The following is a 14264-nucleotide window of genomic DNA, read 5'->3' as shown; positions in this document are numbered from 1 at the left end:
AATGGTTTTATATTTAATATTAGCTTTGTTATGGAAAGTATAGATAAATGACTCTCAGCAATAGCAACCTTTGGCACTTCAGTTCCAAGATAGTGCTTTTTAAGTGATGTGCAGAAAACAACTGAGCACCTTAAAAATCTTCTAGAATAGCTTGATTTCTCATGTTATAGATCCTGGGTCAAATGGTTGATTGTACCGGAGGATATAAATTAGAGTTAGAGTGTAGGAGAGAATACTGTGCAATCATAATCATCCATTATGGGGCTGATATTCGACAGAAAGTGTTAATTCATTTTCATTGTTTAAGTATCCATGAAAATGCAGATACTATCACAGAAGTGTGATCTCTGAATCAAAGGCTCAGATTTTTATTAACATATCATGGTTAAACATGTTTTAACTCATAAATTGAAATAATTATGATCTTTTCTCCTTAGATGATACAATTTTAGGTTGAAAAATTCTTTTCTCTTTGATCCTTTCAGCATTAATAAATACAATCTTCACCTTATTATAGTCATAAAAATTAAATTCTATTATTATTTACTTTAAAAATAAAACATAGACTCTAAGTTTCTACTCCAAATTGCTGATTTTATTCCTTTTATATGGAAGATGTAAATATTAATATGAAACTTAGATGAGTTTGAAATATTTTATCTGCACTTAAGAATAAAAATTAAAATAGTACATATGCTTGCTAAGCCTTTTATCTTAACTCCACTGAACTGATATTCAAAAACAGCTGAAAAACAGATCTTCAATCAGCTCCGTGTTCTGAATTATTATCGGTTGACTGACTGTACCTTTGAATCAATATATTATCTTTCACTCCTCCAGAAACAGCTGCATTTCAATAAACTTTTTATTTTAGCATGTTCCCCACAGAGACAGAGTTGGACCTGCCAACTGTGTGTATGTCTTTCTAGCACCTATAAGACTACCTGAAATAAAATCATAGATTTTTGCAAATGCAAAGGGCTTTGACCTCTTCAACCGTAATCTAGACAGCCCACTTGCTGTTTGTCAGATAGCATCTACTTGAACACTAAGAAAATCTTATTTAGGCTTTGAAAAGGAATAAAATGCAATTTTAAGAAAAACCAACTAATTAATAAATTGAACATGTAAACAAATAAAAATAACAGAAAAGTGGGATTATTTTATTACCTTGGTTTTAATTTGTTTTTTAAAAATGATTCAAGAGTTTTGCATTTTAATTAACTTACTGTTTTAAAAGTTCCCTTTGTTTTTCCTATACCATTATACAAACTGGCTGGGCTGCAGGGAAGATTGTAGGGGGCCCTGGGAAGTTGGGGTGGGGGTGAGGGGGTGGCACGTAAAGGATAAAGGAGGTCCAGCAGGAGAGAGACTCTCAGAGAGAACCTAGTTTAGCGGTCCCAGCCTGCAACAACTCTGAGCACTCAGGAGGGTTTCAAATGCATATTCTCAAATCCTGCCCAAGAGATTCAGATTCAAGAGCTGCCAGTCAAGACTCATAGGAATACATTACGTTTCTCAAGTAATTCTGATAAGCATCTGCCACATCAAATTTTAATCCAGTATTTGGACTTTTACAAGGTTTCTGAAAATCACTTTCAAAAATTAGTGTATTAGTTAGGGTTCTCTAGAGAAATAGAATCAACAGGGAACACTCAGAAATATAAAATTTATAAAGGTATCTCACGTGACCATGGGAACGCAGAGTCCAAAATCCTCAGGGCAGGCTGTGATACCGACGACTCTGATGGAGGGTCTGGACGAACTCCACAGGAGAGCCTCGCCAGCAGAAGCAGGAAGAGCACCTGTCTCTTCTGAATCCTCCTTAAAAGGCTTCCAGTGATTAGATTGAGCATCACTCGTTGCAGAAAACACACCCCTTGGCTGATTACAGATGGAATCAGCTGTGGATGCAGCTGACATGCTCATGATCTAATTCTATGAAATGTCCTCATTGCAACAGAAAGGCCCGCACTTGCCCAACCAGACAAACAGGTACCACCACTTGGCCAAGTTGACACATGAACCCTACCATGACAGTTAGTAATCAGAACTGAGATTTGGATCCAAATATCCATATCCCATGGGTCACCATATCCATGTTCCTTCATTGTGAGTGTTCTTAAAAACAGGAATAGGCTTTTCTTCCTTCGGAGAATGTCTACACTCACCTTCCTTCAAGCATGTAACTTCATTGCATGTTGAAATTCTGAGCTGTGCATACTAGCTAGTCTTCAGATTCTTCTGCTTGTACACCAACTAGTCCTTGAGTTCTTTCCCACATCTTAGTCAAGAACCTCAGCCCCTGATCAGGGTCTCGACTTCCCCAAGAACTCCCAGTGCTCTGTGGCACCCAGCTGAGAATTCCCAGGTTTTTCTGGCATTGAGCTAATTAAGCTATTTGGCTCATACAATGTCTAGTCCTTGAATCCTTTCCTGAGACTGAGTCAAGAGCCCTCCCAGAACCAGCCCTTGGCTGAAGTCTCAAGTTTTCCAAGAGCTCCCGGAGCTGTGCAGCTTCAACTTAGTAACCATGAAAGACCCTAGAGCACCTCCTGCAGACACTGTCTTTTAGCACGCAGTGGAGCATGGACCACCCAGGGACAAATTGAACTCTGGGTGATCACATCAGCAACCAGGGATGCATCATCCAGGCCAGTAGGCAACATAACATTTGCTGCCTCTCCACACCCCAATCAGGGAGCATTCTTCCTTTGTGGGCATAAAAATCTACCTTAGCCTTTCCCCATGGTGGCCAGGGACATGCCCTTAAGTGTATGCGGCTCCAGGACTCAAGCTAAAAGTAGAAATGAGCCTTTTCCACTCTGAGCTTCCAAGGCTGTCATTGCAAAGTGGAATTAGGTCCAGTTCCTAAAATCATTCCTAGCTGCCATTGGGACTGGAGGAGCTGTGGCTACTGGAGCTACAGGACCAGCCCATGCAGAGTGGCTCCACCATAATCTCTCCCTTGATCTCTTCACTAGCATCAAACAAATAGTCTCCACCTTAACCTTTGTCCAATCCCAACTAAATTCATTAGTAAGCATCATCCTCCAAAACTGAAGAACCCTAGATGCCCTTAGAGTCCACAGAGGAACACGTGCATTCCTGGGAGAAGATTGTTGTTTTTCTGTTAATTGGAGCTCAAAGAAAACACAGGATCCTAACTCCCTTGGAGACCAGGGCACTCAATTGTCCACCAAGTCCCAAAATCTTCCATTTGATTTATTTGAGTTACTGCCACCTGAGATAGGTGCCATTCTTCGCACCATCCTTTTCCATTTAATAGCACTAGCCACCTAGTTCTCCTCGCCTTTGTGGGTTTTCACCTCTTTCTCTCTTAGAATGCTGCACCTTTACGGAAACAGCAGGAGTCATGGTACAGATGGATGCCTTCGAAGGACGTCGACAGACAACCAAGGGGTCACACCAGAACAAGGAAGAGGCAGAACCCCATACCATCCAGGAGAATCGTTCACTGTGATAGTCAGAGAGCTCCACATCAATTATAGGAAGAACAACGTTCCCTCTCTCAGTAGGAAGCAGTTACAAAAGTCTGACCTCCCCCCTTTAGCACTCCTGAAGATTAAAGGGTAGAATTCCCCGAGTGGGTGTTGAGACTGGTTAGACTGGAAGGAGGAAGGGGGACGTGATCCTAAATCCCATAACTAAAAGTCCCTTTCGGCTTGCACACCCAGCCCTCACATTCAGGTCAGCACCTGAAAAGGCCAATGCAAAGTGCAGCTCATCAACAACTCATTAGAACTGCCTGAGTGGGAAGAGCCCCTCCACGTCCTTATAATGCCAGGATCCCAGCCTCAGAAGCCTTTTCCTCCTTTGGAGAATGCGCGCGCTCATATTTAAGTGCCTATCTTTGCTGTGCATTAAAGTTTTAAGTTGTAAAAAAAGAAAAAGCACAGGAAGAATGAAGGGACATGGGCTGGACACTGAGAACAGAGGACCTAGCTCTGTGCTTTTACCTCAGATAGTCATCGAATCTATTCTAAAAAACAACAGATTTCATTCAACAATCCCACTAGGATTAATTACAATAGTAGAAAATTGGAAACAACTTAATTAACCACCAGGAGGGAATTTGATACATAAATTAAAGTACATGTTTATGGTATGAGAAAAAATATGTGGCCTTTAACAATGATGATTTAGATGTATCCTTTTTACATGGAAATTTATTCATAATGTATGTACATATACTGAGAAAAATATCTGAAGGATGTACATCAACAAATTTAGGGTGGTTTTCTTGTAGGAATTTTTTTCAAAACTTGAAAAAATAGGCAAATCATATTTTATATTTTTTATAACAATCACATATTGATTGTAATCAGAGTATACACACAACATACTCACATATAAATACAGAGGTTTTACGGCCTTGGGGGCAAATTTAGTGATTCTCTCTTGAATCAAGCTACAGACCAAATAGGAAGAAAGATGATGCGAAGGTTGAAGGAATTTTCCATGATACAGCTCTGTTGGCTTTTTTTATGTGTCCTGCAAAACTGAAATAAGAACAGGTATAATGTGTACATTTGGATTAATTGTGAATTTGTTGAAGGTCTGGTTTTATGTGAAGACTCTTCCGTAGTTCCTGGTATATAAATAGCATTGTAGGAAATGCTAGCTCCCTTTCCCTTAGGGATTTGATTAGTGGTTTAAGAGATAAGAACATGGTGGAAGGTGTTCTGGTTTGTAACTGTTGCATATCCCAGAACAGCCATGTTCTTTCAATCATGATCCAATCGTGGGGGTAGGGAGCAGCCATGCTCTATAATCCTGGTTCAATATTGTAGGGTGGAACCTTTTGATTAGGTAGTTTCCATGGAGCTGTGACCCACCCAGTTGTACGTATGATCTTTTGATTAGATGGAGATGTGACTCTGCCCATTCAAGGTGGTCTTCATTAGTTTACTTGAGTCCTTTAAAAGGGAAAACATTTTGGAGAAAGCCAGAAGTGACAGAGATGCAGAAGTTTGAAGATCAAGAGAGAAATAGCCTGGGTGCTAAGCAAGGACTCACAGAAATGACCAAAAGAGAAGAAATCTCTGGCCCTGGGAAAGGCTAGCTAAGAGATGAAACCCAGGGTTTTTCCCCAGAGCAGCTGAGTTTGGAGCCACAAATGCTTAGAGAGGAAGCCACTGAAATCAGAAGCTGGAAGCAACGGAACTGGGAACAAGGACCAGCAAAGGCCAGTCATGTGCTGTCCCATGTGACAGATAGCAGCCTTTCTTGAGTCAAGGTATCTTTCTATGGATGCCTTAGTTAGGACGTTTGTAAGGCCTTAGAACTGTAATGTATAAATCCCCTTTAGAAAGTCAATACATTTCTAATATATTGCTTTCCAGCAGCATTAGCAAACTAAAATAAAAGGGGAAGTGATAATGAAGACACATAGCAGTTTTTTATAGAAGAAAAGGAGTGAGATTCTGTAATTGACCCACTATTAGATCTAAGTTTGACTGAAGACTTCTGTATTTATTAATAACTTAGTTACAATGGCACATAAAGGAAGTAGTGGTATATATAGAAAAAATATTGAAATCATTGATGATAAGGTTCTATAGCCTAGCAATAAAAATATATGCCTATGCAATTTATGACTGTATTTCCGTGTTGACTGCCATTCCAATTAAGTCAAAGGTAATTATTTCTTCCATGAGGTAATGTTGTGGTTGAAATAGCATTTGTTGATTTTGTGATTCTAATCTTATCCCTGCTACCAACTTGTAATCTTGGGTAATGAGACCAGTGTTAAGTTCAGGGTTCACAACAAACTTAGCACCCTCTATAGAAAGTGATCCATTTAAGTGATTGCGTACATACACAATGTATGGCAATATGCACACATACACTATTTAACCATGAGGTAAATATATAATATATTCTTAAGCTAAGAATTTCAGTATCTGTGAACTATAGCTCATCACTTCTTTACAGGTTCTCTACAAATACATACTACGGTTGTTAAGTCACATTGCCCTGGAACATTAAAAATTAAATATTAAAAATACAGGAATGACAACACAAAGTATTTTTGTAATTCCTGCTTCTTATTGCCTTAAGATATTTTTTGCACGTTTTAAATGGTGAATAGGCTATACTGAGTCATGCAGTAACTTGCTAGGCTGGGGATGGATTTGGGCTATCCTTAGGGAGTACAGTATATTTGGGAGCATCTGTATACACCTAAGGCACCTGGATGTTTTACAGGCTGATAAGAAGTTCAGCAGGGATAATAATTAGTATTTGTTGAGTGCTAGTTATGTATCAAGACCTGTACCAAGTATTTTATATGCATTAACTCATTTACTCTTGATTTTATTGATGAGGAAAATGAAGCACTGAAAGGCGACTTAACTTGCTTGAGGTTACTCAGGTATGGGAGGCAGGGCAAGGAGTTAAACCTGACTCCCGAGCCCCACCCTTAACGAGTCCCTGTACAGCCTCCACTGTGCTGTCACCAGCTTCACAGGTGCCCAGCTCATGTTGCATTGGAGGATCCTGGTACTTTTTTGGGGGAGGGGGGAAGTTGGGGGGAGGGTGTGGTCTGGGAATCAAACCCGGGTCTCCGGTATGGAAGGTGAGCATTCTACCACTGAACCACCCATGCACCCTGGAGCCTGGTTCTTAATAACCATTTGCTGAAACATGAATGAATGAATGATAATGGCATTTATATTTGCCACTATTTGATCATTGCAAATCAGTTGCAAAGTATTTTGGGAATTATTTGTTTCCTGTGACAAAGTACCAAACTTTGCAAACTGCTAACCTGCTAACCTAGTAAACTAGGACAGAGTCAGGTTGGACTGTGGGATAGTGTCATTATTACCCATCTGCTTTCTGATGTGCTAATGAACAACTCCAAATACCTCAAAGCCTTAACACACAAACATTTATTTCTCACTTACACCAAATCCGCTGCATGTGGAGCAGCTCCGCTGTCCATGCGTGCTCCACATGGCTGCCTCGGTGCCTGAGCTGCTTCCAAGGGGCACTGCTGTCTCAGGGCAAGGGTTGAGAAACGAGGCTGCAGGACCAAGCAGGATGTCTCAGCTTGCCAGGCTGTCCTCACGAAGCCCTACAGATTAGTTGGCTTAAATAGCAGAGATTTACTGCTTCGTTGTTCTAAAGGCTAGAAGTCCAAATCAAGGTATTGGCAGAACCAGGCTTCTTCTTAGAGGGAGAATCCCTTCCATGCCTCCATCCTAGCTTCTGGTGTCTTGTGGCAGCATAACTCAATCTCTGCTTGTCTCCTGGCCATCTCTCTGCGTCCAGATTTCCTCCCATATAAGGACATCAGTCGTATTGGGTTAGAACCCACCGTATTCCAGTTTGGCCTCATCTTAACTGAAAACATCTTCAAAGATCCTACTTATAAATAAGTTCACATTCACGGGACCAGGCGTTAGGAATGAGCATGCCTTTAGAAGGGACACAGTTCAATCCATTGTGCAGGGTTGCCCGCTGCCTCAGCCAGAAGTGGCATGTAAATGACGCATAACTTCCATTCGGAGATTGTTAGCCAGGATTAATTACATGGTCCCAACTAACTACATAAGATCTTCTGTTGTACGCCCAGAAGGAGAGGACTAGATATTTGTGAACCCTGCAAAGACTTCCATAAAGAGAAAAGAAGTATCTGGATAACCAGCAGGTGCTGGAGCTGCTCATAACATCAGAAAGGCCCAAAGAAGTGTGTCACACGCTGGCTATTGCTCCTTAGGGGTAGGAGGGATAAAGGAAAGAGTGGAGGAAGGGGGCAGATTTAAAAAGAGCAAGGTGGGGTTGTTACGGCATTTCCTTCCTGCTCACAAATTGGACAATTTGCACACAGTTATACACCCTCACAGAATAAAAGAAATCACCCCACCTTACACAAGCAAAACATTTCAAATGGGAGAAAGAACTAAATGTAAAAAGAAAATCTATAAAAGCATTTTAAAGCATACCGGAGAGTATGATTATCACGTAAGGCTAAGAAGTCCATCTTAAACAAGGCGCACAGCACAAAGCCTATAGAGAAAAAAGCTCATCTTTAACACATAAAGATTAAAATTTCTCTGTGATAAAAGAAACCACAAAGTTGAAAAACAGTTGATAAAATATGTTTGCAACTTGTTCAACAGAAAGAAAGAATTAATATTGAAAATATATAGGGAAATCCAAAACATAATAAAAAGTCTAAAAAATAATCAATGCATTGATATCGAGCATTAATAAGCTTGTAAAAAGGTGCTTTGCTCAGTAACGATCAAGAAAAAGCAAATCAAAACAGCAATAATAATAATTTAATCATAAAAATGATTTTAAATGTATTATTAAAAATAGATAATAAAAAATTAATAAACTTTACCTCATCAGGCTGGCAAAAATCAAAATGGTTAATAAGAATCTTAGAAACACCATAAAGGGATTTACCTTCCCATAAACTGTGTAGAAATGTTGATGGCGATGCTTCTGAAGGCTATTTTGCAATAGTTGTTAGAATGTATATTACCTTCAACCCAGCAATCCCACTTGTAGTTTTCTATCCTACTGAAATTCTTTCTTATGTGCACAAAAATGCATGGACGAGCTGTTCATTGAAGCACTATTCATAGCAGAAAAAACACAAAAAACACAAAAACAATCTAAGTGTCCAACAATATTGGAGTGTAAACTAAATTATAGTGCGTCCATGCCACAGATTATTACATAGGGGATTGAAAAAGGATGAGATGAAGGTAATTAGGAGCTCCAGAAAAACAAAAGGAAAATTCTATAAGGAAAGTATGACCTAATTATGACGCTAATATTGTAAAATGTGGCATGATTTTGAGCAATTTTAAGACTGTAACAGGGAGAATCCATTCTAATGTTTTTCTTTGAATATTACCAATGTTGTGACATAGGCACAATAGAGAAATAAATGCATTCCAAGTATCACTGCAGCAAACAATGGTTACATAGTAATGATAACGTAAGTGTTATTTGATATTTGTCATCTTTTAGAGTCACCTACAAAACATAAAAAGTAATTAAGGTCACAAAAGATTCAAAATGTTACCAACAAAAATTTGTTACCGACCATAACAATGTTACAGTAAAAGTAATACTGACAGAGTGGAGTCAGTGGAAGGAGCTGGAAAGCAAGATGGCGGACAAGACAAGTTCCTGATGTCTTTACCTTTTGGACTCTTGCTTGATGTGTATTGTTTCAAATGTTAATGATGTGACTGTTTACATACATTTTTGCATATTTAATAATGAATTTAAATTTTTATTTCTTTTTATTTTAAGAAAAAGGAAAACAAAGTTGTGAAAATAATGTTTTAAAGCCCCTAAAGCCCTATTCAAATATCTTGATATATCTATGGATGTATTTTTAATAGAATTATCTGAATAATTCTGTTTTCTACCTTATGTGTATAAAGTAGAATCATTCTTGAAATTCGATTCATTTTTTAAATGTTTCCTATTATATTCGTATAAAGAATCCAAAGCATTCCTCTTTGATTTCCCCATTCAAATCAACTTATTAAGTAACATATTTGAAATTCCTGTATTATTTAATATAATAGCAAATGAGAAAAACATGATTTAAAAGAGCACTTAATTATCTGATATAATGATCTCTTAAGCCCTAGCTGTAATATATTTTCTTTACTGAAAAGCTAGCTGTCTTGGGTCATAGATAAAAGTGGTGGCATTTTATAAAGAGCTCTTGGTCTGATAGTCAAGTACCTATTTACTATTTTAACAAGTCTCTGTGCCCTTCAAGTGCCTGTGCTATTCCTTCTTGCCATTACTTTCCAACCTCATGTAAAAATGAAGGGAAAAGTTGAGGCATAAAAATGTGTTGATGAGAGCTTATTTCTGTTCTGATTTAGGGTTTCTTCCCCCAGTGTCTTCTCTGGTGCACAGGATGGTGTTAGCACATTCCTTCACAGGGCATCAAAGAGCTCCTGCCTCCCCGAGTCAGGAGACTGCAGGAAACTCTGCTGACCTCACAGTATCAAGCCCCATAGGCAAAGTGGCAAGGGCTGCCTCCCACTACAGAGAAAGAGTCTGAGGATGACTGTGTCTTGCTTGTGTCTTTGAAGTCTCTCAACAACCCGTCTCACTGGCAGAGCCAAAAAAGTATCTGAAACCTTTCTGGCAAGGGCATATGAAAAATGTTGTCACCAGGTTTCTAGTCCCTGGGAAAAATACTGGAGCAATAAGAGTGTAAAAAGTGCCAAGTACCTATAGACAATATCTGGCCCACTTGCATATGAACAAATTAATATGAGTAGTCCTGCTTGTCCAGAAGAAGTTGGAATATGTGTAGAGAAGACCAATTACTGGTTGGAAAGTGGTGGGGAAAGGAGATTAGAGAAGGGGAGAAAGCTAGATCTAAAGATGAAGTAGATTAAATGGTCATTTACTACTCACCTTTTGTGATCCTTAACCAGGAACGTTACATCCTTAAAGTAGTATTTTAGGAAGAGCGATATTACTGGCATGATAGAAAGGAATTCACGTTTGTGTGGTGTGGGAGTGAGGGGAAAGGAGCAAGACTGAGACTTGAAGTAAATAAATCTTTTTTTTTTTTTTAAATTTTTTTATTAATCAGAAAAAAGAAAAGAAATTAACACAACATTTAGAAATCATTCCATTCTACAAATGCACTCAGTAATTCTTAGTATCATCACATAGATGTATGATCATCATTTCTTAGTACATTTGCATCAATTTAGGAAAAGAACTAGCAAAACAGCAGAAAAAGATATAGAATGTTAATATAGAGAAGAGAATTAAAATAATAATACTAATAATATATATATATAAAAAGGAAAAAGAAAAAAACAAAAACAAAAGATACAAACACACAAACAAACAAACAAAAGACCATATTTCAGGTGCAGCTTCATTCAGTGTTCCAACATAGTTACATTACACTTAGGTATTATTGTGCTGTCCATTTTTGAGTTTTTGTATCTAGTCCTGTTGCACAGTCTGTATCCCTTCAGCTCCAATTACCCATTATCTTACCCTGTTTCTAACTCCTGCTGGTCTCTGTTACCAATGATATATTCCAAGCTGATTCTCGAATGTCGGTTCACATCAGTGGGACCTTACAGTATTTGTCCTTTAGTTTTGGGCTAGACTCACTCAGCATAATGTTCTCTAGGTCCATCCATGTTATTACATGCTTCATAAGTTTAGTCTGTCTTAAAGCTGCATAATATTCCATCATAGGTATACGCCACAGTTTGTTTAGCCACTCGTCTGTTGATGAACATTTTGGCTGTTTCCATCTCTTTGCAATTGTAGATAATGCTGCTATAAACACTGGTGTGCAAATGTCCGTCTGTGTCTTTGCTCTTAAGTCCCTTGAGTAGATACCTAGCAGTGGTATTGCTGGGTCATAATCCATTCTGCCATTCTATGTCTTTTGATTGGGAAATTCAGTCCATTAACTTTTAGTATTATTACTGTTTGGATAATATTTTCCTCTACCATTTTGGCTTTTGTATTATATATATCATATCTGATTTTCCTTCTTTCTACACTTTACTCCATACCTCTCTCTTCTGTCTTTTCATATCTGACTCTAGTGCTCCCTTTAGTATTTCTTGCAGAGCTGGTCTCTTGGTCACAAATTCTCTCAGTGACTTTTTGTCTATAAATGTTTTAATTTCTCCCTCATTCTTGAAGGACAATTTTGCTGGATATAGGAGTCTTGGTTGGCAGTTTTTCTCTTTTAGTAATTTAAATATATCATCCCACTGTCTTCTAGCTTCCATGGTTTCTGCTGAGAAATATACACATAGTCTTATTGGGTTTCCCTTGTATGTGACAGATTGCTTTTCTCTTGCTGCTTTCAAGATCCTCTCTTTCTCTTTGACCTCTGACATTCTAACTAGTAAGTGTCTTGGAGAACGCCTATTTGGGTCTATTCTCTTTGGGGTGCGCTGCACTTCTTGGATCTGCAAATTTAGGTCTTTCATAAGAGTTGGGAAATTTTCAGTGATAATTTCTTCCATTACTTTTTCTCCTCCTTTTCCCTTCTCTTCTCCTTCTGGGACACCCACAACACGTATATTTGTGCGCTTCATATTGTCATTCAGTTCCCTGATCCCCTGCTCAAGTTTTTCCATTCTTTTCCCTATAGTTTCTGTTTCTTTTTGGAATTCAGATGTTCCATCCTCCAATTCACTAATTGTAGCTTCTGTCTCTTTAGATCTACCATTGTAGGTATCCATTGTTTTTTCCATTTTTTCTTCTTTGTCCTTCACTCCCATAAGTTCTGTGATTTGTTTTTTCAGATTTTCTATTTCTTCTTTTTGTTCAGCCCATGTCTTCTTCATGTCCTCCCTCAATTTATTGATTTGGTTTTTGAAGAGTTTTTCCATTTCTGTTCGTATATTCAGCATTAGTTGTCTCAGCTCCTGTATCTCATTTGAACTATTGGTTTGTTCCTTTGACTGGGCCATATCTTCAATTTTCCGAGCGTCATCCATTATTTTCTGCTGGTGTCTGGGCATTTGATCAGATTTCCCTGGGTGTGGGACCCAGCTGGTTGAAAGCTTTTTCTGTGAAATCTCTGGGCTCTGTTTTTCTTTTCCTGCCCAGTAGGTGGCGCTCGTGGCGCTCGTCTGTCTGCACGGCAGTCGGCCGGGGAAACCGCGCGTGGAGGGGGGGTCGCTGGCCGCCGCGGCTTGGGAGAGTGCCGGTCCTAATTGCCCAGCTGGCCCGAAACGCCAAGCGTGACGGGAGGGCCCCGCTATCCAACGTTCCCAGTCAGACCGGGGAGCCACGTGCATGGAGGGGACCCCAGTCGCCAGTCGCCCCGGCCGGGAAAACGCGCGCCCCTCGGGTATCTCACCGCAGCAGATTCTCCCTGCCCGTTCAGCTGTTCCAGAATGGGGTACGCTGTCTTTTTGGTCTCTGTCGTGACTCCAGGAGCTGTTTCGTATTGTTTCTGTTTCTTTAGTTGCTTTTCTGGAGGAGGAACTAAGACCCGCGCGTCTTACTAAGCCGCCATCTTCTCCGGAAGTCCAAGAAATCTTTTAAGAGACAATGTTAAGAGTCCACAAGCGAGATTATGGAGGCTGCAGATGAGGGTAAAAGTGGTGTGAAAGGAGAGGAAGGAGAACATTTGAGAGATGTACCCCCTCGAGTCCAGTGCAAGAACTCTGTGCCTCCCATGGAGTAATTGCACCAAATATGGAAATGGGAAAGACGAGTCCAGGTAATTCCATCATACTCTCTCTCTCCAATTGCCCAAAGAAAAACTCCAGGCTTTCTTGTCTCAAATCCAGCATCTCATAACTCTATTTGCAATTCCTCTCCCACTGGAACGTTGTTTCAGTCAGACTAATCTCACCATGTCCCGCATTCATTCATTCACATGCTCTTCAGTCAACCAATATTTTTGGAGCAGTTACTCTGTACCAGGCTCTCCAGAGGATTTAGCAGCTAAAAAAAAAAAAACAGCAACAACAGTCCCTGCGTCGTGGAGCATACATTCTATGGGAGGTGTTATTGGGGGGTATACAAAAAGTAAAATACAGTGAATGTTAGAAGGTAAGTAGTGAGCAGAAAAAAATATGCAATGTCCACCTTCATGGAATTCTCCAACATTCTTCTTGCTGCCTCTCCAAATGCGACTGACCTTCCATGATCCAGAGTAAATTTTCTTTCAATTCTAAGCCTCACATAACTCCTTCAGCCCACAGCAACCATCTTGTTGGATGCCTGCTTTGTTTGTCTCATCTGTTGCATACTGTTCATGCACACAGCACTCTACTCCTCTAAAAGGACTGCACAGAATAGATGTGATCGCCTATAAACATAGGAGTTTGAGGGCGTTTCTTGTAAAAGTTCCATGAGATCATATGTCTTCTGGAGCAAAAGGATAATATTTTATGAGTCTAATAGATGTATCCGAAATCATGAAATAAAAGTTGAGAGGCAAAGACATGGTGACCTGCATTGGAATTTGGGAGTTGAGAGATCAAAGGGAGTGGCAGTGTGAAGGCTGGACAGGGGAGGTTTACAGGAGATGAAGAGGCCTTTTTAATGGTAATGGGATGGGAGAATAAAGTGAGTAGAAGGAATTTGCATGGAGTAGAGCACTGTGAGAGAGAAACACTAGGAGAGGACCACTTAACCAGAAGGATATAAGGACTTGGGGACCAGGAGGAGCAGCATCTGAAGGAAAAAAGCTGTTGAAACTAATGAACAACTTTGTGGGTAATAATGTTCTTAGAAGC

The sequence above is a fragment of the Tamandua tetradactyla genome, chromosome 5 (assembly GCF_023851605.1).
Source record: "Tamandua tetradactyla isolate mTamTet1 chromosome 5, mTamTet1.pri, whole genome shotgun sequence".
Taxonomy (NCBI): Eukaryota; Metazoa; Chordata; class Mammalia; order Pilosa; family Myrmecophagidae; genus Tamandua; species Tamandua tetradactyla.
This window is presented reverse-complemented; position numbering follows the sequence as displayed.